Here is a 12,795-nt window from a genome sequence, read left to right as displayed (position 1 = left end):
ATAAAGAATAGTTTCATGGGTAATAAATCACAGGTAAAGATGGAATGATAAAAACTATTGTTGAATTTCAGAATTCTTGAACGTGAAAGTTGGAATATTTGCGGGTGATGACAATATCAAGGGTATGACCATCTCTGTGTATAGCTGACATGGAGTGAAGCTCATAAGAATTGTGTAGGATGAAGAAATGGGAAGATATGGCATCTGATGGAAGAGCAACATTTATATGAAAATTCCCTGCTATAAAGGTAAAAGTTAAGGAACGAAAAACTATGAGCCAATCACTGAACTCATTGAGAAAGGAAGTAGAATGTCCCAGGGATAAGTAATGGCCACCAAGATCTGAACTGGGTGATACATTTGCATAGGAAGAATCCCAAAGGAGGAGAAGTTACTGAACAAGTGCCATATAAGGAGAGTCCGGCAGTCAATGTTGAGAGAAAGGAGTATTCTCACCCCTTTACCAGAACTAGTGAATTAGTTAACTAGTGGAGAGGGAATGGTAGTAGGGACAAGAGACAGTAATGAGAGAAGATGGAACCAATACTGGAAAGGACGACCATGATATGACAGGAGGAGGAGAGCAAGAGGTCTAAAATAAAAGGAAATTTATTAGTTATAGAGAATGAGTTCCCAACAGCATAGTGGAAAGGCTGGCCAAATCTGGAGCGGAACATTGAAGGTGAATGGGAATGAGAGAAAAGACAAAAGGGAATGGAGAGGGAAATTTGTTCTCCAGCGGTCAGTGGCTCAGCATCAGTGGGATTCAAAGCAGCTGGGAGCTTGCTAAGCATTGGAGAATGATCCCAAGCAGAATAATAGTAGATGGGAGGAGCTATGCAGATAAAACCAGGTGATTAGAAGGTTCAAATTTTCCCCACACCCTTGGTCTTTAAGGTCCAGCAGCCACTAATGCTGTGTTCTAAGGACATTGGGAAGCCCAGCCAGGAGGTAGGAGATGTCGCTGTGTCCCAGAACAGTCCACAAGTCCATCTTCAGGACAAGTGCAAGTAGGACTTTGTGTCGTTGAACCCAGGTTTCTCCTGATTTTTATTTCAAGGTTCTTTCCACTATAACATGATGCCCATATGAGTAGGTGCGAAGAAACACCTACATGCATATTTACAGTACAAGGTAATCTATGCAAAGCATCACATGACTGATGCAGACAGTGTGGAATATAGAAAGTGAGGTGGCATTTGAGTTAAGTCCTGAATTTTGAAAAGTGTAGATAGAGACAGAGGATGGTCAGGAGGGATTTGTGGTAGTAAGAACAGCATAAGCAAAGGTGCAGAGATGGGAAATCACCACTTCTGTTTGAGTATAGAATTTTTGTAGAGAGAGCAGTGAGATATGACTGAAAGGTAGGTTAGAGTCATTTTTTTCAAGACCTAAAATACCAGGCTGAGTCTGAACTAAATCAAATAGGTTTCAGGAAACCATTGGAAGATTTTTGGAAGGGATAGGGTATGAAGAAAATAGGAATAGAAGGTAAGATGAAGATATAAAGAATTTCATTGTAAAAGCTAATGTTTATTCCATCCTAGACATGAGCATTAGTGTCTACAATTGAGAAACTGAGCCAAATTATCTATAAATTTCCTTAGACTCAGTGACACTATGTGGTCTGAGAAACCTCTTTCTGCAAAACCCACAATTCCCTCACCCAGAGATGTATCCATCATTAACAGCTACATCCAGGTGACTTCTTCTTGAGTTGACCAAGAAAGGCCCACACTCTTAGGGGATGTCTCCCTCTACCCCTATATACGTGATGGATTATTTTCTGCAAGGGTGTGGTATGGTAGAAAAAGTGCCAAACTTGGAGACACACAAGACCTGAGTTCCAATCCCAGCTTTGCCATTAATTTATTTTCTGTGTGACCTTGGTGCTCTTGTTAACCTCTGACCCTCAGTTTCCTAATCTTTAAAATGAGGTGATACTAGGTGGCCTTTGAGATCCCCTTCAGCTCTTAATTTATCACTCTATCCCTTAAATTTATGAATTTACCCCTTTAGAAAGAATTCCTAGTGGCAGTTCTGCCTCCTCCCCAGATAGCAGCCAAGTTCCTCAGGCTGGAGGTAGGAATGTGCTGATAAATATTTAACAATCAGCTTTCTAAGGGGGAAAAAGGGGACCAAAACACATTTTTAAGTTTAACCTGAATGATTAACACTTTCTGAAGTCTAAACAATCAACAAAATAATAAATCAAGTCCTGATTTATGGCATTTATCCATTTCCAAGGCGTAAATGCTCACATGGAAAATTTAACAATCAGCTCTCTTAATCATGTTCCAGCTGACTCCAGCACACCTCTGGCTGGAGGAGACTGTCTCAACACATATAAAGGCCATGCATTCAGAAGATTAGGACGACCAGAATATGTAACAGGATTCAAGAGTCTTGACCATTAGAAACCTGCTTGCAGGTAACCTGAACAACGAGGTGGCACAGTGTATACAGAACACTGGACCTGGAGTCAAGAAGACCTGAGTTCTAATTCCACCCCAGACACTTCCTGGCTGTGACCCTGGACAAATCACTTAATCTCTCTCAGCCTCAGTTTCCTCATCTGTAAAATAGGGGTAATAATGGCATCTACTTCTCAGGCTTGCCAGGTAGATAAAATAATATTAGCAAAGACTTTTGCAAACCTTAACACACTATATAAATGCTAGTTATTATTATGTTTGTTGCAGCTCTGGGGACTTCTATTCCTAAGAGGTCAAGTACATGGGGGTTCATTATCACAAGAAAAAGATGAGGTCTTGCAGTCTTAGAGCCCACCTATCACTTACCTTGGCTACAGACATTTTTCCCACCTGGATTCCCTACCACAACCATCAGCCAAGGGGTTGTGTTGCTCTATGGTCTATTCCAGCTGTCCGTGATTCTGTGAGATCATGCAGTCCATCTCACTTTGTAAGAAGAGAGCTGTATAGCTAGATTTTAGAACTGTCCTGTTATAGTCAAACTGGGCTAAAATGTTCAAAAGTAGTGGTGGGGGAGGGGAAAGAAGGAAGGCCTGGGCTCCTTTAAGAGTCTGCCAGAGATTTTCCCAGGCCAACTTATAAAAGTAGATTTTGGTTAAAGAAATCCCTTTCGATGTAAATTAAGAATTGATCATTGTGAGGGAGAAGTTAGAAAAGCCTGCCAGAGGAACCCAAAAACCCTGTGGGGGAGGGGAATAGGAGCCTGGTTAACACTGTGCAGCTCACAGTGCTGTCTCCCTCCATCCCTCGCTCCAGCTGGCCTCTGCTGGGACATAAACAGGATGCAAGAGGCAGAGAAGAGACATAGAGACAGGTAGTCATCTCAGCAGGGAGAGCATATCCTGATTACAGAATCTGCATTTCAGCTGAGCCCTTGACAAAGTCTCTCCTGATATCTTTGTAGATAAGATGGAGAGATTCTGACTGACTGGAAGTCCCCTTAGGTGGTTTATAACTGCTTAGACCACAGCTAAAGAAGGCTAATTAACAGATCCGTGTGAGCTGGCAGGAAGTTCTCTAGTGACACTCATAGGGCTCCATTTTGTTTGACATTTTCATCAGCAACTTAGGCAAAGAAGGACTTGTCAAATTTGCAGACAACACAAAGCTGGGAGAAATTACTAACACTCTGAATGACAGGATGAAGGTCCAAAAAGACTTGACAGGTGGAAGCAAATCTAATAAGACAAAATTTAATGTAAATAAATGTAAATTCCTTTCCATGGGTTCAAAAACACAATTGCTCAAGTACAGGATGAAAGGATGGGGAAAACAAGCATCAATACTAATTTATATAGGGGAGAGAAATGGAGTCTTAAGAGGATAGAGATTTGACCTTTGATTTCACTGGCATAGGGAGCTCTCTGCTGAGGAAAAGTCCTCTACCAACGTAGGTAAGCACCTTCCAGGAAACTTATATTCTTGTAGTCTAGAGTACTGAAAAGTTAAGTGAGTTACCCAGGATCACACAGTCACTAAGTGTCAAAGGCAGGAGTTGAGTCTACTTTTTCTAGACTTGGGTCACACCCCCCACACACACCATACTGCCTTTCATAGTCTTAAGTGATTGTAAGTTCAATATGAGAGAGCAGTGTGATGTGGAAGTCAACAATTTCACACAATCTTACATTGGGCAAAACAAGGAAAGTGATATTCCTGCTTTCCTCCACCATGTTGAGATATTGGGATCTATATTAGGATATTGGGACCTGGGCTATTGAGTCTAGTTCTGGGGCCACCTTTTAGGAAGAAGATTGACAAATCTGAAGTGCATCCAGAAGAAAGCGGGGACACTCAGATCTATGTCATGTGAAGATCTGTTGGAGCAACCGAGAATGTTTAACCTGGAGAGGTGATTTAGTGCATATATGGTAGTTGTCTTTCAAATATATGAAGGCCTTTGATGGGGAAGAAAAAACAAACTTGTTCTGCCTGACTGAGGGTAAAAGGGAGTAAAACCAAGTCAAATTGGGTGGATGACGGGGTACGATGAGAACAAAGTCACAAATAGACAGAATTCAATTCAATATAACAAAGAACTTTCTAACAATCAGAGTTGCCCAACAAAGGAACAAAGTCTCATAGTGAGCTCTCTATCGGTGTAAGTGTTCAATCAAGAGGCAAATGTTACCCCTCTAGGGAGAATTGACTCTTTGGATATTACCACTGTGGCTAAATTGCCTTCTCACCCTTCCCTCAACACCTGGAGCCTTCTCACCACGAAACACACCTCTGCCCTGACACGCCCTTTTCCTACTAATGAGTTCTTTCTGGACAAGTCATGCTTCATCCACCTCCCAGATGTGCCAAGCTTCACCACTATACTCCCACATGGCTACGTTCTTACAAAGTTGTACTTCTCCATTAGAACGCAAGCTGCTTGAGGGCAGAGACCGTCTTTCTTTTTTCTTCTATTTGTATCCCCAAGGCTTAGCAAAATGGCTAGTATATAGCAAGCAGTTTATAAATGCTTGTTGTCTCATCTTAGATGACCCCCTCCATGTGAGGGAATTTGTGTATAAGGTAGGAAATCAGTCTAGATGCCCCCTGAAATCCCTGCCACACTGATTCCATAATTCATGATTTATTGGGTTAATGTCCATGTTCCTACTAAAACAATGGGATATAGGAGGGAAAAGAAATAAGAAAAGGTCAGAAATGAGGGAAACTGATCTAGTCTTAAAGGATCTTTAGCGAATGACCCTAGGCTGTAAAATACCAGCAAGAAAGGGATTAGATGAACCAACCCCCAATACCTTAGCAATTTTCAAGAGAATTAGCAGAGGAGCCATCAATCAATAAACATTTAAGTACCTACTATGTGCCAGACAGGGCAGCTAAGTAGCACAGTGGATAGAGTACTGGACCTGGAGTAAGGAAGACCTGAGTGCAAATCTAACCTCAGACACTTACTAGCTGTGTGACCCCGGGCAAGTCATCTAACCCTGTTTGCCTCAGTTTCCTCATCTGTCAAATGAACGTGAGAAGGAAATGGCAAACCGCTCCAATATCTTTGCCAAGAAAAAACCCAAATGGGGCCATGAAGAGTTGGACATGACTGAACAACAATGTGCCAGACACTCTTCTAATCAGTGGAGATACAAAGAAGAAAATGAAACAGACAGTGCCTTCAGTGAGCTAATATTTATTCATGTGAAATAAATGCAAAATAATTTGCAAGAAAGGTGTCATATACAGCTGAAGATGGCATTCATTGGAGCTTAGATCTGAAGGAAGTGAAGGATACTAATGAGCAGAGTTGAGGAAAGAGTGCTTTCCAGGCATGGAAAACAGCCTAAGCAAAGGCGTGGAGATGAGAGATGGAATGCCATCTTTGAGGAAGCACAAGGATGGTCAGTTTGGCTAAACAAAATACTGCATGAAGCAATACGTAACAATCTAGAAATGTTAGGAGAAGCCAAGTCATGAAGGATTTACCAGGGGTTAGTGTAGATTCAGATTCTATCAGAAAAGCTAACCCTAAACTCCAGAATCCTCTCTCCCATTATTCCAGGCTGCCAGCTCATACAATTAAAGAGTCCCAGAGCCCACCCACAAACTAGACTTTCCCCAAGATAGGTCAAGGTACCTGCTGAGAGAAAACCACAGTTTCTTGGAAAATCCACAGTGTCACTTGGGACATTGATAGAACAGCCCAATACATCCAAGGCTGGAAGGGAATTATGTGCTCCTGGAAAGCAGAAATCTTCAAAATGTCCTCTTAGGGGGCTAAAGGAAGCCACCCAGTACCAACCTGCAGACCCACAATACAAGAAAATGATTTAATTATAATCGTATCACCAAACAAATTGTGAGGCTGATTCCTGGATTCGTAATGCTTATGGTAATTAACATTAGGAAGGTTTTTCTTCTCTTCCCTGTTTATATTTAGTGTAGCCATTCACAATAGGGCTAAAATTATTTAAACTAATTTTAGGAGCCAACGCTCCCTGCTTCCCCCTCCCTGCATCTCTTTACTAGCGGTTTTTACCAAATCGAAATCTTTAACTCCAAAGACAGTCAACTGCAGGACAAATTGGAATCAATGCTTCCTTTGTCTTGGTTAATAAGAGGCTGCCATTGTCCCTGCCGGGCTCAGAAGCCTCAAGTTCCTAATTGGCTGTTTTCAATAGGGAAGACACAATGGTGGTTTGGAATGTTTAAAGATTAATTATATAGCCGCCTGGTTTGTGAATCTCCCGCTTCCGCAGTTTAATGAGGGTGGGCTTTTTCCACCCCTCTTCTCCTACACTTAAAAATAAAATACGAGGAGAGTTCCAGCTGATAAACTTTAGCAATGGTTCAGTTCCCTGAACACAACACATATGAATCCCCTCTGTTTCAGTCCCAGTAGCGCTTGTTGGTGTTAACAAGAAACCCTGGACTGGGAGTGAGGAGGATTGGGCTTCAGGCCACTAATTATAACCCTCCACATGTATAGGACCCAACAGCCTACAAAACAGGGCCAGAGGCATCGTGGACTAATACAATTAGAATGTAAGCTCCCCATAAGTAGGAATTGCTTTATTCTTCTCTCTTATCTCCCCAGTACCTAGTATATAGAGTCATTTAAGAAATGTTTGTGGATTGATTAATGCTAGAGAGCCATCCTAGAAGTCAGATAGAGTCCTACCTCTGATATATGCCATCTGTGTGGACCTGGGCAAATCACTTATCTATCAGTGGCCAGGCAATACTCTAAGACTGCAAGCTGAAGAGTAGTTGTCCTACTGCATTGATACAAGGAGTTTCCCTCCCCTGGAGTTCCCTTTAGAGTTCCATTTGCCAATGAAATCAGTGAATCAATCAACAAGCATTTGCCTACTAGAGCCTAAGGCACTGTGCTAAGCACTGGAGATACAAATTCAAAAAAAAAAAAAAGAAACAATCCTTACCCTCAAGGAGCTTACATTTTATCAGGAGAGACAATATGTACACATATTAAAAATATAGAGAATAAATACAAAGTAGAAAGAAAAGGAGTATAGGGGACGCAGAGGTAATCTAGTCCAATTCCCTCATTTTTACAATGAGGAAACTGACACCCAAGCAATTTAAGTGACTTGCCCAAGTTCATACAAGTAGTAAACATCAGAGGTAAAATTCTAACCCAGGTCCACGGACTCCAGTGTATCACACTGTCTCTCTAAGACATTAACAATCCTAAGGCTCCAGAAAGTGGTGCTTGAGCTGGGTCTTGAAAGATCAGGCTTCTATGGGACAGAAGATAAGAGGGAGTACACTCCAGGGGTGGGGGTTGGCCAGTGCAATGGTACAGGGATGGAAAGTGGAGTGAGATAGAGGAACAGAGAAAACTTGACTATGAAGTGAAGAAAGGGGAGCAATGTATGAGGCTGGAGAGAGGCCATGGCAAGTGGTGAAGGGCTTTATGAGCTAAAAAGAGGAGTAGGTTTTATCATAGTGGCAACAAGGAGATTTTGAAGTTTATAGAGTGAGGGAGTGATAGGGACAGATTTGTAAGTCAACACAATTACTTTGGCAGCTGTGTGGATAATGAATTGGAGTGGAAAAAGATTTGAGTCAGAGAGGCCACACATACAATAATTTAGACGAGGAGAGGTGATGAGGGCCTCAACTAAGGTGGTCATTATAGAAATATAGAGAAAAGGTCAAATATGAGAGATGTCAGAGAATTAGAAATGACAAGATCTGACAACTTACTGGATGTATAGAGTGAGAGTGAGGAATTAAGAAAAACTCTGAGATTGTAAACCTGGGAAACTGAAAGAATGGTAATGTGATGGAGATAAGGAAGTTTGGTAGAGGGATGGGCTTGGGGAGGGGCACTGAGATCTATGGGGGGGGAGAGTGAAAGAGGGAGTCTGGACCTGTGATTTCATTGTTAGAGCACATGTTGATGCATGTGTAAAGTTTAAGATGTCTCTGGGACAAGCAGTCTTCAACGTCCAACAAGCAATTGGTGATGCAGGACTGAGGCTCAGGGGAGAGGCTGGAGCTGGATATATAGATCTGGATGAGCAGATAGCATAAGGTGTGTTTGTGGAGGGAGGGAATTCCCAAATAAGAGACGGTGTGAATGAGTGAATAAATGATTGAATGAATGAACAAAGCATTTATTCAGCACTTACCATATGTGAAGCTCTGCACTGAGCCTTGGTGATAGAAACAGAAAAGCAGGACAGTCCCTGCCTTGAGACGGAGCTCATATTCTAATGGGTGAGGTGACATATATGAAAGATTCTAGCTGCAAGTCACATGGAGAGATCACATGATCCTTAAGGTATGGTGGCAAAATAGATGGCAATGCATTATTGTTAGTATCATTACCACTGATAAAATCATATTAGTTGCTGATATTGAAACTTGACATTGTCAAGGACTTTGATGGCAAGACTTTTGTGGACCTTCAGTAACTATGGGTATAGCATCTGCAGGAACAATTGTTAGCCTGTATCTCCGTAGGACTTGCCTCCCTGGATAATGGCTGTGGACTCAGAGATGGAAGCATTGCTATTCCCAAGGCTCTTGGGTTCAGGGTCCCAGGCTATCTTCATCACAGTCTGAGAGGAGATGGAAAGTCACGGTGGGGGTGATCTGGTCAAATTTAACAGTGTGGAGTTTAATTGGTTAACTATATAGTCAAGGTTTGGAAGGGAGTAAAATAAAATCAAAGCAGGGTTAATGGCCTGAGAAAGTACTGAGGAGTTGGGGTATTCAAGGGCACAATGAGGACAAAGAATAGGTTTAGGAGTGGCGAGGCCTAAGGATAGATGGAATGGTATGTGGGTTCTGGTCCAATAGAAAAATATCAGAGTTTTTGACCAAGGATGTGGAACATGTGGGTGAGATCCAAAATGTGAATATCCCTGCAATGGCTAAGGATGGAGATTGAGGAACTGGGAAATCATTGTGCTTGAGGGCACATGAGCATGCACTTTAACAATGAAATCACAGGTCCAAGCTCCCTCTCTCATTCTTTCCCCCCCACCCCAAATAACTAACCTAAAAAATAAAGTCTACAAATTAGGAAGGAAACTTACAGACTGCATTGTCCCAATACTAATAATAGTTTGTGTTTACATAGCACATTAAAGCTCTTTTTTCATACATGTGATCTAATTTGAGCCTCTCAACAATCCATTGAGGTAAGTGCTACAGATATTATTATCCTGATGTTACAGATGAATCACAATCACAGAATTTAGATTTGGAAAACACCCAGAGAAGGAATCCCTGAATCCCTCTTACAACAATATGCCCAAAGAATGGTCATCCATCCAATCTTTGCTTGAAGACCTCCAATGAGGAAAAGCCCACCACTACCTCCCACTCAGCCCATTGTACTTTTAGATAGCTCTAATCATCAGGAGGTTGCCTATTTGCTACTTTTGGCCACTCCCTGGTATCAAACAAAGCCTGTCTAATCCCTTTTCTATACCAAAATGATGGGGGAACTGAGACTGAGAGGTTAATTGATCTGCCCAGGGTCACATAGCCAGTAAATGTCTTCAGTGGGATATGCTTGACTCCAGGCCTAATACTCCATTCACAATGCAATACTGCCTCCACAACAGGGAATAGAGGCTAAAATTGTAAGTAGGAATGTCCAAAAATACACGTCATTATCTTTCCGCAACAACCTCTTGCAAACTTTTCTATTTCTTTTGAGGACACTACCCTCCTTTCATTCACTCAGGTTCACAAACTTATAGTCAGTCATCTTCAAATCTTCATTCTCTCTCATCCCCCATCCAATCAATTGCCAGATGTCAATCCAGCACCTAGGACAGTGCCTGGCACACAGTGTGTGATTGATGCTTGTTGGTTGACTGGTTGATCAATTTCCAAGTATGGTCGATTTTACTCCGTATCTATCCTCTTCTCTTCATTCACACAGCCACTTCTCTGGATCATGCCTTCATCATCTCTTCCTGGGACTGTTTCAAAAGCCTTTTAGCTGCTCTCTGTTGTCTCCTGCCTGTCTCCTCTCCAGTCCTTTCTCTATACTTTGACATTCCTAAATCTCAGTTCTAAACATGCTACTCATCTGCTCAAAAAAGTTCCAACAGCTTCCTATTACCTCTGAGGTAAATACAGACTTCTCTATTTGGCATATGAAATGCTTTGCATTTTGTCTGTAGTCCTTCCTTCCAGAACAATGGCATATTACTCCTTTTAGACACACTGGGTCTTCCAGTCAAACTGGCTTACTTCTTGGTTCACAGACACATCACTCCATTTGTTTTTGTCCTTATAACATAGAACCTGGCATGATGAACAGAACATACTCCATGCCTAATAAATGCTTGCTGATTGAATGATTAATTGATGATATGCCCATAGTGTATATAACATATATAGAACCTATGATCTCTCTGAGGACAAGAACTGTTTCATTTTTGTCATTGTGTTTCTAGTGCCCACCACGACTGGCAGATTATAAGTAGGTGCTTAATAAATGCTTATTATAAGAAGCTAGAGATTTCAAAGGTTATTCTAAAATCAAGCTTTGATCATGTTACCTTACTCCTTACCTCAAAAAATTTCAATAGGCCTTCCATGCTCTCAGTCACTCAAAAAGCATTTATTAAGCTCTTATAGTATGTCAAACACTATACAAGGCCCTAAGAATGCAGAAAGACAAGTTCCTGCCCTCAAGGAGCTTACATTCTAATAAGAAAAGACAACATATAAAAGGAAGCTTGAAGGCAGGGAGGGGAGGGAGGAAGAATGAAAATATGCATTGAGGGGGCATATCTGTTCCTGTACAGAAACCTTCTGCTGCAATAGCACCAAGAAACTCACTCCTTAAACATACATAGCAGAGCATTGGAGACCAGTTTTCTTTGGCCAGAACTAAGGGATGTAATGGCTAGAGTGCAGGATAGAGTCAGAAAGGCCTGATTTCAATTTCTGCCTCAGACACTTCCTAGACACACTAGCTATGTGTGTGACCCTGGGCAAACAATTTAACATCTCTGTGCTTCAGTTTCCTCATCTGTAAATGAGGGGGTGGGACTTGATGACCCCAGAGGTCCCCACCAGCTCTAAAGCTATGATCCTATGATCTTCAATGACTGGTTGCATGAGCCTCTAGGAGACATAAAAACGGATTCTGTCTTAAAGGTACAATACCGGTTTTTTCTTCCCCTGGAGGGAGAAGAAAGAGCCCACAAGTAAAGATATGAGGAAAGACACTGAGCACAGGATTCAATTTGGGATTCAACTTGAGAGACATTGAGGTGGCATGGATGGCATGGGGACACCACCAGAGCAACCACATGCAACAGTCTGAAGCAGCGATGAGAGGATGTTCCAGTCCAGCTCTTGCTGATTTTTCATTTTGGAGAATAGGTACCTGGCAGTAAAGGTGTCTGTCTTTCCCTCCCTTCCAATCCCTGGCCAATGAGCACGTATTAAATTCAAAGTTGTCTTACTCTTTAAAGTTTGTTTCCATTTCCTGATTAATTATTAGAAATGCTGGTTTAAAATACCCGATCAATCATAACTATACTGGTTTGCATGCTTCATTATTTCTATAAAGGGAGTTGTAAAAGAGTGAGGAACAGTTGCTGGCCCATAATTCAGAGAGAAAATAAGGTAGAGAACACAAATTTCTCTGTTTCTGTTTTTGCCAGGATCCAGGTTAGGGATCAGAAGCTATAGGAGAGAGAATCTTATGGACAATTATATTGTACATGCTTCCCAAAGAAAGGCAAACAATGGGGGCAGCTAGATGGTGCAGTGGATAGAGCACCAGCCCTGGAGTCAGAAGGACCTGAGCTCAAATCTAGCCTCAGACACTTGACACTTACTAGCTGTGTGACCCTGGGCTAGTCACTTAACCCCATTGCCTAGCAAAAAGACAAAAACAAAAAGGTAAACAATGTATAAATCTGAGGATTCCCCTTAGAGAAATTGGAAGTGAAAAAAATACTTTGGCTACCTGGTGAGGCTACCTGGATGCTACATTGAGCCACATAGTCCACTTCCCCATTGTCTTCTACCATGAATCCTCAGAGACATCTCTGTATATAGCTGGAGTGAAAGGTAGTGACTATAAAGTAGGTCACACACAGTGGGAGGAGAAGAAGAATGGCTGTACTAAACAAATGGTCCTCACATTCCAAGGGTGGGGGCCAGAATAGATGGAGAGCTTCTGCCTCTGTAGTGGTTCAGCAGGTGAACTTTTCCACCTTATGCAAACAATCCTCACAAGTGCATAACTACATACACATGCTGTTTTCCTGTCTTCACACTGTTGTTCACACTATTCCTTGTGCCTGGAATATCCTTCCTCTCTCCTCCCTAACATGTA

Source organism: Vombatus ursinus, unplaced genomic scaffold, assembly GCF_900497805.2.
Source record: "Vombatus ursinus unplaced genomic scaffold, bare-nosed wombat genome assembly UNPS02014775.1, whole genome shotgun sequence".
Classification (NCBI taxonomy): domain Eukaryota; kingdom Metazoa; phylum Chordata; class Mammalia; order Diprotodontia; family Vombatidae; genus Vombatus; species Vombatus ursinus.
Note: the sequence above shows the minus strand (reverse complement) of the source record.